Here is a 20,401-nt window from a genome sequence, read left to right as displayed (position 1 = left end):
ATCAAGTCATTCTGAACACCCAAGATAACTATCTGAGGACTGAGGGAAAAACTGCACATCTAGAGGCAGAGAAGAGAAAATACTGTGGAAGGTAGGAGGTGCGGAGACACGATGTGAGGGAGAAAACAATCTTGGGTACTGCAGAGGGCCCTGATCATGGAAAGAGGAGACGGGGAGGGGGAAGAAAGGGAGAGGGAGAGAGGGGCGGGGGAGAGAAAGGGAGAGGGAGAGAGGGAGAGGGGGTGGGGGAGAGGGAGAGAGAGATAAAGCAGCACTGGAGAGACTGCACAAGAAAAACAGCTCCCCGAAAACACTGACTGGAGAAATGAGAAGAGTTGATTATTGTAAGTTTTTAAAAGCAGCTGATCTCAAAGTCTGAAATTTTAGAAGTTCGCATGATCACTATGGTCCAACCTAATGGGCAAAGCAATGCTCCTGTGGAAGAGAACAGCAGTGCTCCTGTAGAGGAGGGCAGGAGCCCAGGACTAGACAGCATGCTCTGAGGATCCCCTAGATCACACTGGGAGAGAGACTTCCTGCACACATTCTTGAAGTGAGACACAGTTAAGTACCAGGCAAGCAAGGCAACTTGGACATGGACAGGTAGTACTCTGACAGAAACCTGGGACATAAAAGAGGAGATTGTTCATTCTTCTCCGAGGGATTCCTGCACAATGGCAGATGTGAACTCCCTTCTCCAGGAAAGACAGCAGGCTGACACCGTTTTTCAAACTTCCCATCGCATGGACAGACTTTACCAAGTGGCACATAGCACACAGTAGAGGTTTGAGCCTCTTAAAACAAGCCACACACCCCTGTGCTGTGCAGGTGCCTTTTTACTAGGGAAAGTGTGACTAAAAGTCAGAGCAGTAGCAGGTATCTTCCCCAGAAGACCAGCACAAAATCCCTGCACACAACAGGCACACTAACCACAGAGTGCTACAAAGTTCCGTTCTAGTGGAAATAGGACCAGAACACTTTCCTAACACACAAAAGGCAAACTCTCAGATAAAATTCCAAGACAGAGGAATTCATCCAAAAAGAAAGAACAAGAGATCAAGGCCATGGTGGTAATCAAAATAGATATAAGCAATATGACTGAACCAGAATTTAAAACAATGAACATAAGAATACTGGCTGGTCCTGAGAAAAGTACAGAAGACAAAAGAGACCATTACCTAAAAGATGAGAGACCTAAAATATCACCAGGCCAAAATTTTAAAAATTCTATAACTGAGATGCAAAACCAACTGACAGTAATGACAAGGATGGAAGAAGTAGAGGGAGGAATAAGTGACACAGAGAATGAAATTATGGAAAATAATGAAGCTGAAAAGAAGAAAGGAAGAAAAATATTGGATGATGAATATAGACTTAAGAAACTCAGTGACTCAATAAAGCATAATAATGTTCACAGTATGAGTCCCAGAAGAGAGGGAAAAAAGGAAAGAAAGTTTATCTGACCAAATTATACCTGAAAACTTCCCAAATCTGGGAAAAGAAACATAAATCTGAATCCAGGAGATGTAAGAAATCCCATCAAAATAAACAAAAGCCGGCCAATACCAAGACACACTATAGTAAAATTTGTAAATTACAGAGATAAGAAAAGAATCATGAAAGCAGCAAAGGAAAAGAAATACCTAACCTATAAGGGAAGACACATCAGGTTAGCAGCAGGTCTCCCCTACAGAAACCTGGCAGGCTACAGGGTAGTGGCATAATAAATATAATGTGCTGAATGTGAAAAATGTACAGCCAAGAATAATTTATCCAGAAAGGTTGTCATTCAGAATAGGAGACAAAGAGTTTCCCCCAAAATACTAAAAGAATTTGTGTCCACTATACTACCCCTACAAGATACACTGAAGGAAATCTTTTGTGTGGTAAAGAAAGACCAAAAGTAACAAAGACTTCAAAGGAATGGAGAAAATTTCCAGAAACAACCAATTCTCAAATAATACAATTACTATATTCATATCTATCCATAATCACTCTGAATGTAAATGTATTAAATGCTCCAATCAAAAGGCAGGTTATCAAAATGGATTAAAAAAACAAGAACCATGTATATGCTGTCTACAAGAGACTCGTTTTAGACCTAAAAAACCCTTCAGATTGAAAGTGATGGGATGGGGGTGCCTGGGTGGCTCAGTTAAGCCTCCGACTTCGGCTCAGGTCAGATCTCACGTTTGTGGGTTCAAGCCCCCAGTCAGGCTCTGTGCTGACAGCTAGCTCAGAGCCTGGAGCCTGCTTCCGGTTCTGTGTCTCCTTCTCTCTCTGCCCCTCCCCCTCTCATGCTCTGTCTCTCTCTGTATCAAAAATAAATAAAACATTAAAAAAATTAAAAAAAGAAAGTGATGGGATGGAAAACTGTGATACTAACAAACATCAAAATATAGCCAAACTAGCTACACCTATCTCAGACAAACTACACTTTAAACCAAAGACTGACTCTAACAGTAGATAAATAAATGGACCTATGTCACAATAAATGGAAACCAATTTGACAATAAACTATTTAAAATGCTGGAAAAAATAAAGGAAAGAGAAAGGACCCAAATAAGTAAAATTACAAATGAAAGAGGACAGATCACAACCAACAAATCAAAAATGCAAACAATTAAAAAAGAGTATTATGAAAAGTTGTATGGGAATCTGGGCAATCTGTAAGAAATGGACAAATTTCAAGAATCATACAAACTACGAAAACTGAAACAAGAAATAGAAAATCTGAACAAAAACATAAGCAGCAAAAAAACTGAATCAGTAATCAAAAAACTCACAACAAACAAAAGCCCAGGGCTAGATGGCTTCACAGGGGAATTTTACCAGATGTTTAAAGAAGAGTTAATACTTATTGTTCTTAAGGTGTTCCAAAAAACAGAAATGGAAAGAAAATGTCCAAACTCATTCTATCAAGTCAGCATTACCTTGATTCAAAAATGAGACAAAGACCTCACTAAAAAGGAGAATTAAAGGCCAATACCCCTGATGAACATGAATGCAAAAATTCTCAACAAGATTCCAATAAATCGAATCTAATAGTACATTAAAATTCACCATGATCAAATGGGATTTATTCCTGGGTTACAGGGCTGTTTCGATTTTTGCAAATAAATCAACATAATACACTACATTAAGAAAAGGAAGGATCAGAACCACATGATCCTCTCAATAGAATCAGAAAAAGCAATTGACAAAATATAGCACCCATTCTTGATAAAAACCCTCAAGTGAGTAGGTGTAGATGGAACATTACTCAACATCATAAAAGCCATATACTACACACCCACGGCTAATACTATCCTCATTGGGAAAAACATAGCATTGCCTCTACAGTCAGGAACAAGAAAGGGATGTCTACTCTCACCATTATTATTTAACATAGTACAGGAAAGCTTAGCCTCAGCAATCAAAAAACAAAAAATAAAAAATAAAAAGCATCCAAATGTGTAAGATGTGAAATTTCCATAGTTTGCAGACAACATAATACTCTATGTAGAAAACCTGAAACACTCTGCCAAAAAATTGCTAGAATACATGAATTCAGCAAAGACACAGAATATAAAATCAACATACAGAAATCTGTGACAATTCTATATACCAATAATAAAGAAGAAAAAGTAATGTTTCCATTTAAATTGTACCAAAATCAATTAACAGACCTAGGAATAAACTTATCCAAACAAGTAAAAATCCGTACTCAGAAAACTTAAAACACTTGTGAAAGAAACTGAAGAAGACAGCAAGTAATTGGAAAAAGTTTCATGCTCATATTTTAAAGAGGAAACACTGTTAAAATGGCTATACTAGACAAAGCAATCTACACATTGGATACAAACCCTATCAAAATACTACCAGCGTTATTCACAGAACTAGAAGAAAGCATCCTAAAATTGGTATGGAACCACAAAAGACTGCAAATAGTCAAAGCAATCCTGAAAAAGAAAAGCTGGAGGCATCATGATTCTGGACGAGAAATTATATTACAAAGCTGTGGTCATCAAGACAGTATGGTACTAGCACAAAATAATACTATGGAGTTTCATCAAAAAAACTGAAAACAAAACTTCCCTATAATCCAGCAATGGCGATAATAGGTATTTACCCAAAGGATACAAAATGCAGATATGAAGGGGTACATGTACCCCAATGTTTTGTGCAGGATTATCAAAAATAGCCAAACTATGGAGAAAGTCCAAATGTCCAATTTGTCCAAAGACAAATACATATGATTACATTTATATGTGGAATTTTAAGAAACAAAACAGATGAACATTTGGGAAAAGGTAGAAAAAAAGAAAGGGAAACAAACCACAAGAGACCCTTAAGAATAGAGAATAAACTAAGGGTTGATGGAGGGAGGTGAGTGGCAGATGGACTAGATGGTATATTAAGAAGTGCACTTGTTGTGATGAGCACTGGGTTTTGTATGTAAGTGATCAATCACTGAATTCTACTCCTGAAGCCAATATACCAATATTGCACTGTATGTTAAGTAATTAAAATTTAAACTAAAGACAAAACAAAAACAAAAACCCAGACTCTTAAATATGGAGAAGAAACTGGTGGTTGCCAGGGGAAGTAAGTGGGGGGAGGGGGGGCGAGTAACAGGTGAAACAGATAAAGGGAATCAAGCATACACTTATCTTGATGAGTACAGAGAAATGCATAGAATCGTTGAATCACTAAACTGTATAACTAAATCTATAATACTGTATATTATATTTGAATTAAAAAATAACAAATGCCAATAATCTAATTAAAGGGAGATCAATCCCACTTAGAACTGAAATGCAAACAAGCAAACAAATTAAACGTCTCAGAAGCATAGGACAGAATAGTGGTTACCAGAGGTGGGTAGAGCAAGAAATGTGGAGGGGCTGGCCAAAGAGTAAAAAGTCTCAGTTATTAAAGAATAAGTTCTAAAAATATAGTGTACACCACGGTGATTAAAGGTAACTATATTGTACTATATACTTGAAATTTGTTAAGAGGGTAGATCTTAAGTGTTTCCATTTCTAAACATACACAAAAGAAAAAGTTAAGTATTTGAGGTGAGACATATGTTAATTGGCTTCATTATGATAATCATTTCATAATGTAAACCTGTCAAAACAAATTTTATTATAAGTATATATAACATATATATTTGTCAGTAATAAAGTTGAGAAAAAAAGATTTCAACTCTACAGTGAGAATTTTGGTTCCACTGAAGGAAGAGCATTCATACTATAGATTGGAAGACCTGGGCTTAAATGGGGCTTACTGTATAAAGACAACCTGTTTATACTCTTAGAAAATATGATTAGATTAAGCTATAAAGTGAAGAAAAACCACATTTAAGTTAAATTGAACAAAGGCAACTAGATCTCTCAAATCAATATTTCTTCTCTGATTTTTTTGTTTTTGGTAAAAACAAGCGAATGAGAATAAGTCAAATTCATATCACAGAAATATTTAATAAAGTAATATGCAAAGATGTCTATCCTGATTGTATGCAAACAGCAGTTGCATCATTTGGAATATCTGAATACTGTAAATCTCAAGGTTTGAAGAAATGATTACTCCCTGGCTCTGCAGAGTTTCCAAATAGACAAATTTAATTATATTCACTAGATGGTACTTAATAACATAGGAGTATATTGAAACTTTTTATTTTCATCTTTTTTTAAATGTTTTATTTATTTTTGAGACAGAAAGAGACAGAGCATGAACGGGGACAGGACAAAGAGGGGGACACAGAATCCGCAGTGGGTTCCAGGCTCTGAGCTGTCAGCTGTCTGTGAGTTTGTTGGGCTCAAATTCACAACTGTGAGATCATGACCTAAGCTGAAGTTGGACGCCTTACTAACTGAGCCACCCAGGTGCCCCTATTTTTATCTTTTTAATATATTTTAATGTCAAATTCGTTTCCACACAACATCCAGTGCTCATGCCAACAAGTGGCCTCTTCAATGACCATTACCCACTTTCCCCTCCCCCAACTCCCATCAAACCTCAATTTTGCTCATTATTCGAATCTCTTATAGGTTGCCTCCGTCCCTCTCTCTAACTTTTTTCCCCTTCCCCTTCCTCATACACTTCTGAGTGAATACATATAGTATCTGTTTTTCTCTGCCTAACCTCATTGAACCTAACATTCATTCTATCTCATTGCCGTGCAGTATTCCATTGTATATATGAACCACATCTTCATGATAAATTTGTAAGTTGATGAACATTTAGGCTCTTTCCATGATTTGCCTATTGCTGAAAGTGCTGCTATAAGCACTGGGGTACCTGTGCCCCTATGCATCAGCATTTCTGTATCCCTTGGGTAAATCCCTAGCAGTGCTATTGCTGGGTCATAAAGGAGTTCTACTGATAGTTTTTTGAGGAACCTCCACACTGTTTTCCAGAGCGGCTGCACCAGTTTACATTCCCACCAACAGTGTAGGAGGGTGCCCGTCTCTCCACACCCTCTCCAACATCTATAGCCTCTTGATTTGTTCATTTTAGCCACTCTGACTGGCCTGAGGTAGGATCTCAGTGTGGTTTTCATTTGTATTTTCCTGATGATGAGAGACACTGAACATCATTTCATGGGCCTGTTGGCCATCTGGATGTCGTCTTTGCAAAAGTCTACATGCCCATTGCTTCACTGGATTATGTTTTTCAGGTCTGGAGATTGGTGAGTTTTTTAGAGATTTTGGATACTAGCCCTTTATCCAATGTGTCATTTGCAACTATCTTTTCCCACTCTGAGGGTTGCCTATTAGTTTTGCTGATTGTCTCTGTGGCACTGCAGAAGCATTTTACCTTGATGACGTCCCAATAGTTCGTTTTGGCTCTGATTCCCTTGTCTTTGGAGATTTGTTTAGTAAGAAATTGCTGCAGCTAAAGTCAAAGAGGTTGTTTCCTGCTTTGTCCTCTAGGGTTTTGATGATTTCCTGTCTCACATTCAGGTCCTTCATCCATTTTGAGTTTATTTTTGTGTATGGTGTAAGAAAGGGGTCTAGTTTCATTCTTCTGAATGTTGCTGTCCAGTTCTCCCAGAACCACTGGTGAATGAGGCTGTCATTTTTCCACTGGATACTCTTTCCTGCTTTGTCAAAGATTAATTGACCATACATTTGTGGGTTCAATTCTAGGTTCTCTATTCTATTCCATTGGTCTATGTGTCTGTTTTGTGCCAATACCATACTGTCTTGATGATGACAGCTTTGTAGTAGAAGCTGAAATATGGGCTTGTGATGCCTCCCGTTTTGGTTTTCTTCTTCAATATTACTTTGGCTATTTGGGGTCATTTGTGGTTCCATACGAATTTGAGAATAGTTTGTTCTAGCTTAGAGAAGAATGATGGTGCAATTTTGATTGGGATTGCATTGAATGTGTAGATTGCTTTGGTCAGTATTAATATTTTAACAATATTTATTTTTCCAATGCATTGGAATGGATTGCATTCCATTTCTTTGTGTCTTCTTCAATTTCCTTCATAAGTTTTCTATGCTTTTCAGCATACAGATATTTTACTTCTTTTTTAAAAAAATTTAACGTTTATTCATTTTTGAGAGAGAGACAGAGCATGAGTAGGGGAAGGGCAGAGGCAGGGAGACACAGAATCCAAAGCAGGCTCCAGGATCTGAGCTGACAACACAAGGCCCAACATAGGACTCAAACTCACAGACTGTGAAATCATGGGCTGAGCTGAAATCAGACACTTAACTGACTGAGCCATACAGGTGCCCATTTCCATCTTTGGTTAGGTTTATTCCTAGGTATTTTATGGTTCTTGGTGCAACTGTGAATGGGATAACATACTTTATTTCTTTCTATTCCTCCAGTATTGATGTATAAAAATGCAACCAATTTCTGTATGTTGATTTTGCACCCTGCGACTTTGCTGAATTCATAGATCAGTTCTAGTAGGTTTCAGGTGGAGTCTATAGGGTTTTCCATGTAAAGTATCTTGTCATCTACGAAAAATCAAAGTTGGACTTTATCCTTGCCAATTCCGATGCCTTTTATTTCATTTTGTTGCCTGATTGCTGAGGCTAAGACTTCCAGCACTATGTGAAACAACAGTGGTGAGAGTGGACATCCTTGTCATGTTCCTGATCTCAGCGGGAAAGCTCTCAGTTTTTCCCAATGAGAATGATATTAGCTGCGGGCTTTACATAAATTACTTTTATGATGTTTTTATATGTTCCTTCAATCCTGACTTTCTCAAGGGTCTTTATTAAAAAAGGATGCTGTATCTTGTCAAATGATTTTTCTGGATCTATTGATCTGATTGATTTGTGAATATTGAACCACCCTGTAGCCCAGGAATGAATCCCACTTGATCATGGTGAATAATTCATCTTATATGCTGTTGAATTCGATTTGGTAGTATCTTGTTGAGAATTTCTGCATTCATATTCATCAAGGATATTGGCCTGTAATTCTCACTTTTGGTTATATCTCTATCTAATATGGGAATCAAAGTGATGCTGGCTTCATAGAATAAGTCCGCAAGTTTTCCTTCCTTTTCTATTTTTTTGGAACAGGTTGACAAGGATAGGTATTAACCCCGTTTTAAATGTCTTGTAGAATTCCCTAGGGAAGCCATTATGATGCAGGACTCTTATTGTTGGGACATATTTGATAACTGATTCAATTTTTTCACTACTGGTCTGTTCAAATTTTCTATTTCTTCCCAGTTGAGTTTTAGTAGTGTGTCAGTGTTTAGGAAATTGTCCATTGCTTCCAGGTTGTTCGGTTTGTTCATGTATAAGAATTATACTGGTAAAAATCCATAGTATTCCCTACTAATTGCTTCTATTTCTGAGAACTGGTTGTAATAAATCCATTTTCATTCGTGATTTTATCAATCTGGGTGTTCTCTCTTTTCTTTCTAAGAAGCCCGGCTAAAGGTTTCTCAATTTTGTTTATTTTTTCAAAAAACCAACTCTTGGATTCATTGATCTGCTCTACTGTTTTTTGGATTCTATGTTTTTCATTTCTACCCTGATCTTTATTATTTCCCTTTTACTGCTGGGTTTGGAATGTCTTTGCTGTTCTGCTTCTAGTTCCTTTCACTTTGCTGTTAGATTTTATATTTGGGATTTTTCCTGTTTCTTAAGACAGGCCTGGATTGCAATGTATTTTCCTCTTAGGACTGCCTTTGCTACATTCGAAAAAGTTTGGATTGTTGTACTTTCATTTTCATTTGTCTACATATATTTTTAAATTTTTTCTCCAACTGCCTAGTTGACCCACCTGGTTCTTTAACAGGATGTTCTTTAACCTCCATGCTTTTAGAGGTTTTCAAGACTTTTACTTGTGGGCTTTTATTGAGGGCTCATTTGTGACACAGTATGTGATCCATGTAGCATGGGTACTCAAGAAGAAAGTGAATTCCACTGTTTTGGGCCGTGGAGTTCTAAATATATCTGTAAAGTCCATCTGCTCCAATGTGTCATTCAGGGCCATTATTTCCTAGTGATTTTGTCTACTTGATCTACCCACTGCTGTGAGTGGAGTATTAATGTTCCCGCCAATTAGTACATTCTTTTCAAGATTGCTTATGTATGTGATTGTTTAATATAATTGGGTGTGCTCATGGATAGGAAGAATAAATATTGTTAAAATGTCATTTCCCAAAACAATCTACACATTCAATGCAATCCCAATCAAAATTGCACCATCCTTCTTCTTGAAGCTAGAACAAACTACCCTAAAATTCTTATGGAACCATAAAAAAATCCCGAATAGCCAAAGTAAAATTGAAAAAGAAAACCAAAACGGGAGGCATCACAATCCCAGACTTTAGCCTCTACTACAAAGCTGTCATCATCAAGACAGTATGGTATTGGCACAAAAACAGACACACAGACCAAAAGAATAGAATAGGGAACTCAGAACTGTATGCACTAATGTATAGGCAATTGATCTTTGACAAAGCAAGAAAGAGTATCTGATGGAAAACAGACAGCCTCTTTAGCAGGTGGTGCAGGGGGAACTGGACAAAAACAGAGAGAAGAATGAACCTAGACCACTGTCTTACACCAGACAAAAAAATAAACTCAAAATGGATGGAGGACCTTAATGTAAGACAGGAAGCCATAAAAACCCTAGAGGAGAAAGCAGGAAACAGTCTCCTTGACCTCAACTAGAGCAATTTCCTAATGGACACATCACCAAAGGAAAGGGAATCAAGAACCAAAATAAACTATTGGGACCTCATCGAGATAAAAAGCTTGTGCACTGCAAAGGAAACAATAAAAAAAAAACCTAATAGGCAACAGACAGAATGGGAAAAGAGAGTTGCAAAGGACATATTGGATAAAGGGTTAGTATCCACAATCTACATGGAAACAAGGAACTCATCCAACTCCACACCTGAAAAACGAATAATCCAGTGAAGAAATGGGCAGAAGACATGAATACACACTTCTCCAAAGAGGATATCCAGATGGCCCAGAGACACATGAAATGATGCTCAGCATCACTCATCATGAGGGAAATACAAATCAAAACCACACTGAGATACCACCTCACGCCAGTAAGAGTGGCTGAAATGGACAAATCAGGAGACTATAGATACTGGCGAGGATGTGGAGAAACGGGCACGCTCCTACACTGTTGGTGGGAATGTAAACTGGTATAGCCGCTCTGGAAAAGTGTGGAAGTTCCTCAAAAAACTATCAATATAACACCCCCATGACTCAGCAATAGCACTGCTGAGGATTTACCCAACAGATACAGAATTGCTGATGCATAAGGGCACATGTACCCCAATGTTCATAGCGGCACTTTCAAGAATAGCCAAATCATGGAAAGAGCCTAAATGTCCATCACCTGATGAATGGATCAAGATGATGTGGTATATATATACAATGGAGTATTACATGGCAATGAGAAAGAATGAAATATGGCCATTTGTAGCAATGTGGATGGACCTCAAGGGTGTCATACTGAGTGAAATAAGTCAGGTGGAGAAGGACAGATACCATGTGTTTGCACTCATAGGTCTAACAGAAGAAACCTAACATAGGACCATGGGAAGGGGAAGGGGGGAAAACGGGGTTAGGGGGAGGGAAGGAAGGTATATCATGAGAGACTCGTGAATACTGAAAACGAACTGAGGGCTGAAGAGGGAGGGAGAAAGGGGAAGGGGGGTGATGGTCATGGAGGAGGACATTCATGAAGAGCATTGTGTGTGTTATATGAAACCAACTTAACAATAAACTATATAAAAAATAAGGTTCCTATGATATGGATATTGTTCTGTCTGATTACATCATTCAATTCTCAAGTTCTCCTTTCATGCTCCTGGATCAATTTCTCTCTCTTTTTCTCAGCTTCCTCTTTTCCATTATTTTGTCTTCTAATTCACCTCTTCTCCCCTCTGCCTCTTTAATTCGCACTGTGGCCACTCCCATTTTATTTTGCACCTCATTTATAGCATTTTAAAATTCATTTTATTTTTAAGATCCTTGATCTCTGCAGCAGTGAAGTCTGTGCTGTATGCTATGCTATTTTCAAGCCCAGTGATTAATTTTATGAGGATTATTCTAAATTCTTGTTTAGTTATGTTGCTTATATCTGTTTTCATCATTTCTTTAGTGGTCACTTCTTCCTGGAATTTCTTTTGAGGAGAATTCTTCTGTTTCATCATTTTGGCTAGTTTTCTGTCCCTTGTAATTTTTAAAAGCTTGTTATATGCTCTGCACCTGTGAGTACTGCAGTATTAAAGGAGGTTCATACACTGTTTGGAGCCTGGCTGTTCAGGAGGAGTTTTTTTTGGAGAGTGTTACTTGCTCTCTGCTGTTGTGACTTTGGTTATTTTATTTCTCTACTCATAGTGATGTTTTGGGCCCTCCACCAGGTGTGCTTTGGTTTGTTCTTTGAAGTAGCCCTGGAAAGGAAAACCGACAGACAAACAAACAGGAAACAAAAACATGCAAATGCACAAATAACTAAAACAAACAGACAAAAACAAAAACAACAAACAAACAAAAAAGACAATCTAAAAGCCTAAAACCAGAAACCCGAGCTACAAGTAAAGAAGAGTGTGGAAGTGGTGCTGATGGAAGAACATTTATAAAGAGAGAAATGACAGGGGCCTGAAGAAAGAGGAAATGAATATTGATCAAGCAGAGAGACTAAAAGGCATAACCCATAGAGAGAGAAAGGAGAATAAGGATGGAGGAGAGGAAAAAGAAATGAAGATACGTTACCCAGAGAAACTATATGGCCTGATTATTCCAGAGAGAGAGAGAGGAAAATAAAGAAGGAGGTGTAGAACATGCAATAAGAGAATGGATTACATATGTCTGTTTACGCAAACAATAACCAGAGTAACCAGCCTAGAGGGTGTGTTTATGCAAACCAATACCAGAGTAACCAACAGGAGGGAAGAGATAAGAAGGAGAAATGGGAGAATATATCTAAATAACAAGAATTGATCTAGCATTAATTCAGGCAATGCTGCAGTGCTGGTTCCATAGTGGCTGTCGTGCTCCAGCAGAACTATCTAGTATGGAGGGGCATGGTTTGGTGTAGGCGGGTCTCACCTCCACTGTGGTCCCTGCAGACCTATCCCTGAGGCCCTGATTTGGTGGTTGTGGGGAGAAAAATGGCGACCCCTCCAGTCCCTTTTTGGCAGACCAGGTGTTCCAAATCATACCTTTTGATCGGTCCTCACTGTGCTGCGGGCAGAGACAAGGCAGCCTGTTTCACCTCGCTTAGTTGGGTTTTAAACTCCCATTCCATAAATGTTAATAATGCCACCCAAATTGTCATACCGGAGCTGTGCTGCAGCACCTCAGGGGAGGAGACTGGCTCTTCCTTCTCCATCTTGTGCCCCTGTTATACCACCAAACCCAGACATGACTCTTCTCTTTCCCAAGTCTGCGAACAGGGCAGCCAGCCCCAGTCCAAAGAAAGCTCTTTGGACCGTGCCTCTTATTAAAAGCAGTTAGAGATGCGTTCCCTCTCTGAAAGCACTGCCATTAGAGGTAGGATGATGGGATCCCTCTCCTCCTGGTCTGAGGTTTTTCTCATGTCCAGATACAGTCTTACACTTCCCCAGATGCTCCTTCTGTTTCCTTGTCTCTCTGCAGAAAGTGATCCCTCCCCTCCATGCCTCTGCAGCCCCGTTTATCTCCCCCAGTTTGCAATCATGCACCTATGGGGCCGGCTGGTTTTCCCGTTTTCTTCCAGGTAGATTCTGTCTCCTTTCCTCCCAGACTCTTGGGGTTCAGAGTCCTTTGGCTTCAGCCCTTTTTATTTGAGAGATGCAGGAAGTACAGATCCCCCTACTTCTCCGCCATGTCTCCCTATTGTTAATTTTTGAAAAGATGTTTAGTCAACAAGAAGAATTGAAGTATAAAAGGATTTTAGAGTTAACCATAGATTTACCAGAAGATTCAATTAACCAGGACACCTCAATCATAGTGTTTGGGTAGTAGAGGCTTTATTATAAATAAACTTAAATGGAGGCAAAATTCACTTTCACTGAAAATATTGCATGCAAATCACACTTCCATTTCTTCATAAATTCTAAGTTCTTCAAATACTGGATCCCATCTTTGGGAATATTCTCTAGCACTTAGCTGGCAACCAACACTGTTTGATAAGTAATTCAAATAAATTCTATTTTAAATGTATTATGAAACACAATAAATATCAAGGAATTTTGTGGATTCTATAATAAAAGAGCACAAATTTACTTGAAACTTTAGAAATGTGTAAATTCAACTATTTGGGACAAATTCTACCCTCTTTCCTAGGTTTTGAGATTTTCAAAGATGAGTGTCAAAGTAAGCTTAAAAATAGATAAGCTGCTATGTAACTATTGCCACTTCAGATAGCTGTGAAATTAGGTGATTAACTAGTTGTTACTTAACCTTCTAATTTCTGTATAAGTCTAATTACATGAAATAGAAGTTGGGGTTCTGATTTTTTACTTTGCTTTTCTGTTTGGAGTGTCATTGTAACTACTGTATTGTAAATGATGGAAAATAATTGCATATGTTAAAAAAATAGTGTTATATTCTAAAAAAAAATAAAAAATAAAGTTACCACAAAAAAAATTATCCTCTCTCTAAGATTAATAACAAAGAAAAAAAAAGCACTAATAGTTAACAAGTATATAGGGAAGTGAGTCTATCCCAGATGCTAATGAAATTAATAACATTACCCAGTGCTTATAACAGTGCCTCTTATAAAAGTGCCTCACACACATAAAAGAAGAATTCAAGAAATATTTTTGGTTAAATGAGTACTACCTTTATGCATTTCAATTTGGCATGGTATTGATATTTTCTATGCTTTCTGTCCTTCAGTTCCATTTCTAGAAATTTATTTTAAGTAAATAGTGATAGATGAACATAAATATATGTGTACAAGGTGTTTCAACAAAGCACTGATTATAATAGCAAAATAACTGGAAATATACTAAATTTCCAAAACATTATGGAAATTGTACTTTGATAATGGTACATTCATATATCCAATTATTTATGCCACCATTAAGAATTCTCTCCCATGTCATGTGACTAGTTAGTGGTAGAGTCAAAATTCAGATTCAGACATATATATTTCTCTAAGAATGTAAAATCTGAAGTGACCTGAAGCTGGAAAAGATAAAAAGTACAATGGTGAACAGGACTCTGGGTGAGTTGGTGCTGTTAGTAGCACAGTCTTGGTAGGCAGTATGAGTTTGGTGAAGAGCTAGATCCCCAGGAAGACCGTAGGGAACCAGCTTTCTGGGATCCTGGAGACAAGGAAGGAAGAAGAGTTCTATCAGATTATTTATGGGGGTTTCAGAGGAATCAGGAGATGATGAGTATCAAGGATACCAGTGAGACACAGAGGATTATGTGGACTAGGACACCGACATCAATGAAGGGGATGAACCATCCAGGGATAGAGAAGCAGAAGGGCCAAGAAGGAAGCTCTGGATAGTTGCCTCTTAACAGCTTGAGGCCTTAAAAAGTCAGCACTCTATTTGGTAGCTCTCAGAAGGCCTGAGAAGAGAAGGCATTGCTGCCACTAGAACTATTACAAGATGGCTCTGACAGAATTCCAAGCATTAGCCTACAGCTAAGCATACATTAAAGACATTCCTTTGGGTACAGGAGAGAACAAAATCACAGAGGAGTTCAATTAACGTTCACTGGAGACATATGAGCAGCTCAAGGCTGACAAAAAGCAAGTATAGAAAAAGTGGAAGTGCTCTAGGGCCACAATCACCTTCATTCAGTGATAGTGCCACTTGTTTGGGAGCCAGATCCTAAAGAAGAGAATGTGAATGTGGAAGGACTGGATACTGCTCCCATAGCTTCTGCACTGACTACCCATGACAGCACTGAACCTATCATGCATCCTGCTTGCTGCTCCCGTACCTTCACCGCTTTTAGTGATGATACATTCAAGGAATGATGTCCTCTAGGGCAGCTACCAAAGGTCCCTGTTCAGGAGGTCTGTCCTGTGACCCATGACCCAGCCCTGTACTGGGACCATGTCCCAGCATCCACTGCACTATTGCTTGAGCCTTCAAGATTATCAAGTAGTATACCACTGCACATAAACTGCCATCCACTGCCTCATTACTGGGCCCTAGCCCACCAGTTCCCAAGTCCCTGCCTCTCTCTGGGACCCAAGCCTAGCACCAGAAAATTATCATCAAATAAGGAGATGTTTAGTCCTTAGAAGCTTCTTTCCTACGATGACGGGGGGCGCTTAATGTTCTTCCTCCTTTCCCTACTTCTCTCCTTTGTCATCTCTGAGCTTTGGCCAAAATTCTTCCAGGTTTTATTTGTGTTTTTAATCTAATAAAAGAGAAAGATCCCCTTTAAAACACTACAATGGTAAGAAGACTCAATAACCACAATTAGATATGACAGACTAGATCAATAAGATTTAAGTTAAACAGGTGTAATTGTCCCTGGTCTACATGCATAAGTACAGATTGGAAAAAGAAGTAGCTTACCAATAGCCCATGTAAAGAGGTTGAATTAATTTTAGAGAACTCCAACTTCAATATGTCATGGTTAAAGGTAAATTATAAGCAAGGTTGAATGTAAGGACACTTAAGTATAAATATAAAAATGAACATGTTCTTAGGCAGTATAAATAGAAATATATTCTCTAGAATAAGAGAAGTGAGAACCTGACTCTATTCTATAGTTGTCAAAATACATCTAAAGAAAACACTAAGTATCCTACACATTTTTGGCAAAGAATGATCATTATACACAAGAACTACAACTTATGGTATATGAGGATTAAAGTTAACATACTTATCCAGTTCGCAAAATTACTTAAAGTGTAACTGAAACTACAAAGTTGTTTTATGGAAGAGGGATAAGATTTTTTTCCATATGGCACCACTGGAAAGCTGCAATGCCAACAGATAGAACTTATTATGAGACAGGTTTATGTTTGACATAAGGAAAGGCCTTAGATATGAGAGCTCCTAAGAAATGGATGGACTTCCTTAGGTTCCTTTACCCAGAGTTTTATTATTGTAGAAGATAAATGGCCACTTAATGTGCCTGTCATAGAAGGGATTACAGAACCATACGGAAGGCTGAAAAAATATCCAAGGTCAATTTCAAAACTGACATCTTAATGAATTTCCTAAACTAATGTTTGCAAATATCAGGTATGCTTACATAAATTTGTCAAGAAAAAAAATCAAACTGCTTATAATTACTAAGTCTTATGCATTGTTATTCACTAAGAAAAATTAGTAACTATTTTATCCCATTGGAGTTAGGATTTTTTTAAATGTTTATTTTTGAGAGAGAGTGTGAGCTGGGAAAGGGCAGAGAGAGAGACACAGAATCTAAAGCAGGCTCCAGGCCCTGAGCAGTCAGCACAGAGCCAAATGCAGGGCTTGAAAACTCATTAACTGCGAGATCATGGCCTGAGCCGAAGTAGGATGCTTAATCCACTGAGCCACCAACACGCCCCTGGAGTTAGGATTTTAGATGCTTTATTTGTATTCCAACTTTTATTTAAATTCTAGTTAGTAATATATAGGGTAATACCAGTTGCAGCAGAATTTAGTTATTTGTAACATACATATAACACATATTGCTTTTCATAAAAAGTGCCCTCCTTAATACCCATCACCCATTTAGCCCATATCCCACCCACCTATCTCTATCAACCTTCAGTTTGTTCTCTCATTGAGATTCTCATGGTTTGCTTCCCTCTCTCTTTGTGCTACTATGCTATATATTGATCTATTTTGTTTCCTAAATTCCGTGAGTGAAATCACATGGTATTTGTCTTTCTCTGATGTATTTATTAACACTCAACATAATACACTCTACCTCTATCCATGTATTTGCAAATAACAAGATTTCATTCTTTTTCATGGCTGAGTAGTATCCCATTGTATACATATACCACTTCTTTATCCATTCATTAGTGGATAGACACTTGGGATCTTTCAATAGTTTGGCTATTGTTGATAATGCTATTAAAATCAGGGTGCATGAATTAGTATTTTTGTATCTTTTCGGTAAATACCTAGCAGTGCAATTTCTGGTTCATAGGGTAGTTCTATTTTTGACTTTTTGAGGAAACTTCATACTGTGGCTGCACCAATACACATTCCTACCACAGTGTAAGAGAGCTCCCCATTCTCCACAATCTTCCCAACATCTCGTTTCCTGCACTGTTAATTTTAGCCATTCTGACAGGTATGTGGTGGTACCATTTTGTGGTTTTGATTGGTATTTCCCTGATGATGAATGATGTTGGTCTTTTCATATGACTGTTAGCCATCTGGATGCCTTCTTTCTAAAAGTGTCCATTCATGTCTTTTGCCCATTTCTACACTGGATTATTTGGGGTTTTTTGGGAGTGTTGAGATTGATATGTTCTTTATAGATTCTGGATACTAACCGTTTATCCAATATGTTATTTGAAAGTACCTTGTCCCATTCCATAGGCTGCCTTTTAGTCTGGTTGATTGTTTACCTCACTGTGTGGAAGCTTTTTAACTTGATGAGATCCCAACAGTTCATATCTGTTTCTGTTTCCCTTGCCTCCACTGACATGTCTAGTAAGAAGATGCTCTGGCCAAGGTCAAAGAAACTGCTGCCGGTGTTCTCTCATCGGAGTCTCATGGTTTTGTCTCACATTTAGGTCTTTCATCTATTAGTTTGTATTGGTGTAAGAAAATGGTCCAGGTTTATTCTTCTGTCTCACTGCCCAGTTTTCTGAACACTATTTGTTGACGAAACTGTCTTTTCCATTGGATATTCATTCCTGCTTAATCGAAGATTAGTTGACCATATAAATATGAGTCCATTTCTGGGCTTTCCATTCTGTTCCATTGATCTACATGTCTGTTTTTATGCTACTCCCATACTATCTTGTTGATTACAGCTCTGTAATTTAGCTCAATGTCTGAAATTGTGGTGCCTCCAGCTTTGCTTTTCAGGATTGCTTTGGTTATTCAGAGACTTTTAAGGTTCCACGCAAATTTAAGACTGTTCTAGCTCTCAGAATAATTCCGGTGTATTTTGATAAAGATTGCATTAAATGTTTAGATTGGTTTGGGTATTATAGACACTTTAACAATGTTTATTCATTCAATCCATGAGCATGGAAATTATACCATTTCTGTGGGGATTGCATTAAATGTTTAGATTGGTTTGGGTATTATAGACACTTTAACAATGTTTATTCTCCCAATCCATGAGCATGGAAATTATACCATTTCTGTGTGTCCTCTTCAATTTCCTTCCTACCTGTTCTATAGTTTTCAGAATACAGATCTTTTAACGCTTTGGGTATGCTTTTTCCTAAGTCTATTATCGTTTTTACTGCAATTTGTAAATGTGATCATTCCATCATTTCTTTTTCTGCTGCTTCATTATTGGTATATAGAAATGCACCATATTTCTGTATGTTGATTTCATATCCTGCAACTTTGCTAAATTCACGTTTTAGTCATAGCAATTTTTTGAAGTATTTTAGATATTCTACATAGAGTATCACATCATCTGCAAACAGTGAATGTTTGATTTCTTTCCTGCCGATTTGGATGCAATTTCTTTTTGTTGTTTGATTGCTGAAGCTAAGACTTCCAGTACTATGTTAAATAGTAATGAGTAAACATCCATGTCGAGTTCCTGACCCTAGAGGAAAAGCTCTCAGTTCTTCTCCATTGAGAATGGTATTCGCTGTGGGTCTTTCATATATGACTTTTATGATGATGAGGTATGTTCAATTTAGGTCTACTTGCTTAAGGGTTTTTATCAAGAATTGATCCTGTATTTTGTCAAATGCTTTTTCTACATCTATTGAATCATATGGTTCTTACCCTTTCTTCTATTAATATCAGTGTTCATGTAGCCCACGAATAAATCCCAGATGATCATGGTGAATGATCTTTCTAATGCAGTGTTGGTTTCAGTTTGATAGTATCTTGTTGAGAATTTCTGCATCCATGTTCATCAGGCATATTAGCCTATAAATCTCCCTTTTAGCAGGGACTTTGTCTCATTTTGGAATCAGGGTAATGCTGACCTGATAAAATAAGTTTTAACATTTTTCTTCTATTTTTTGGAACAGTCTGACAAAAACATGTATTAACTCTTCTTTAAATGTCCGGTAGACTTGCCCTGGGAAGCCATCTGGCCCTAGGCTTTTCTTTGCTGAGAAATTTTTTATTATGGATTCAATTCCTTAGCTAGTTGTGGGTCTGTTCAAATTCTTCCTGATTCAGTTTTTATAGTTTGTATGTTTCTAGGAATTTATCCATTTCTTCAGGATTGCCCAGTTTGTTGGCATATAATTTTTCAGAACATCCTCTTGTAATTGATTATATATTTCTGTGGTATTGTGATCTCTCCACTTTCCTTCCTGATTTTATTTGGGTCCTCTGTCTTTTATTTTTGATAAGTCTGGCTAGGTTTATCAATTTTGTTTATTCTTTCAAAGAAGCAGCTCTTAATTTCATTGATTTGTTCTACTTTTTTTTGTTGTTCCTATAGCATTTATTTCTGCTCTAATCTTTATTGTGTCTCTTCTGTTGGCTTTAGGCCTTATCTGATGTGTCTTTTCTAGCTCCTTTAAGTGTAAGGTTAGACTTCACAGGAGGTTTTTCTTGTTTCTTAAAGTAGTCCTCTATCACAATATGCTTATATCTTAGGATTACCTTTGCTGCATCCCAAAAGTTTTGGACTGTGGTGCTTTCATTTTCATTTGCTTCCATGTACTTTTCTTTATTTCATCTTTAATTTCCCAGTTAATCCATCCATTCTTTAATAGGATGTTATTTAATCTCTCTATATATGTTGAATTTCCACATTTGTTTTCTTGTGGTTGACTTCAAGTTTCATAACATTGTGGTCTGAAAATAAGCATGGTATTACTTAATTCTTTTTGTACTTTTTGTGGG

At 37.6% G+C, this 20,401-nt stretch overlaps 1 protein-coding gene and 1 pseudogene across 3 annotated transcripts in view; one reads left to right on the top strand and one right to left on the bottom strand.

Moving 5' to 3' along the window:
- Nucleotides 1–20,401, bottom strand: part of APOOL (apolipoprotein O like) — a 147,526-nt gene that overhangs the window by 83,895 nt on the left and 43,230 nt on the right. The gene's annotated exons all lie outside the window — the stretch shown is intronic.
- Nucleotides 13,782–15,668, top strand: LOC115284275 (annotated as a pseudogene).

This window comes from Suricata suricatta, chromosome X, assembly GCF_006229205.1.
Source record: "Suricata suricatta isolate VVHF042 chromosome X, meerkat_22Aug2017_6uvM2_HiC, whole genome shotgun sequence".
NCBI lineage: Eukaryota > Metazoa > Chordata > Mammalia > Carnivora > Herpestidae > Suricata > Suricata suricatta.
Note: the sequence above shows the minus strand (reverse complement) of the source record. Positions and strands in the feature narration are given on the sequence as shown.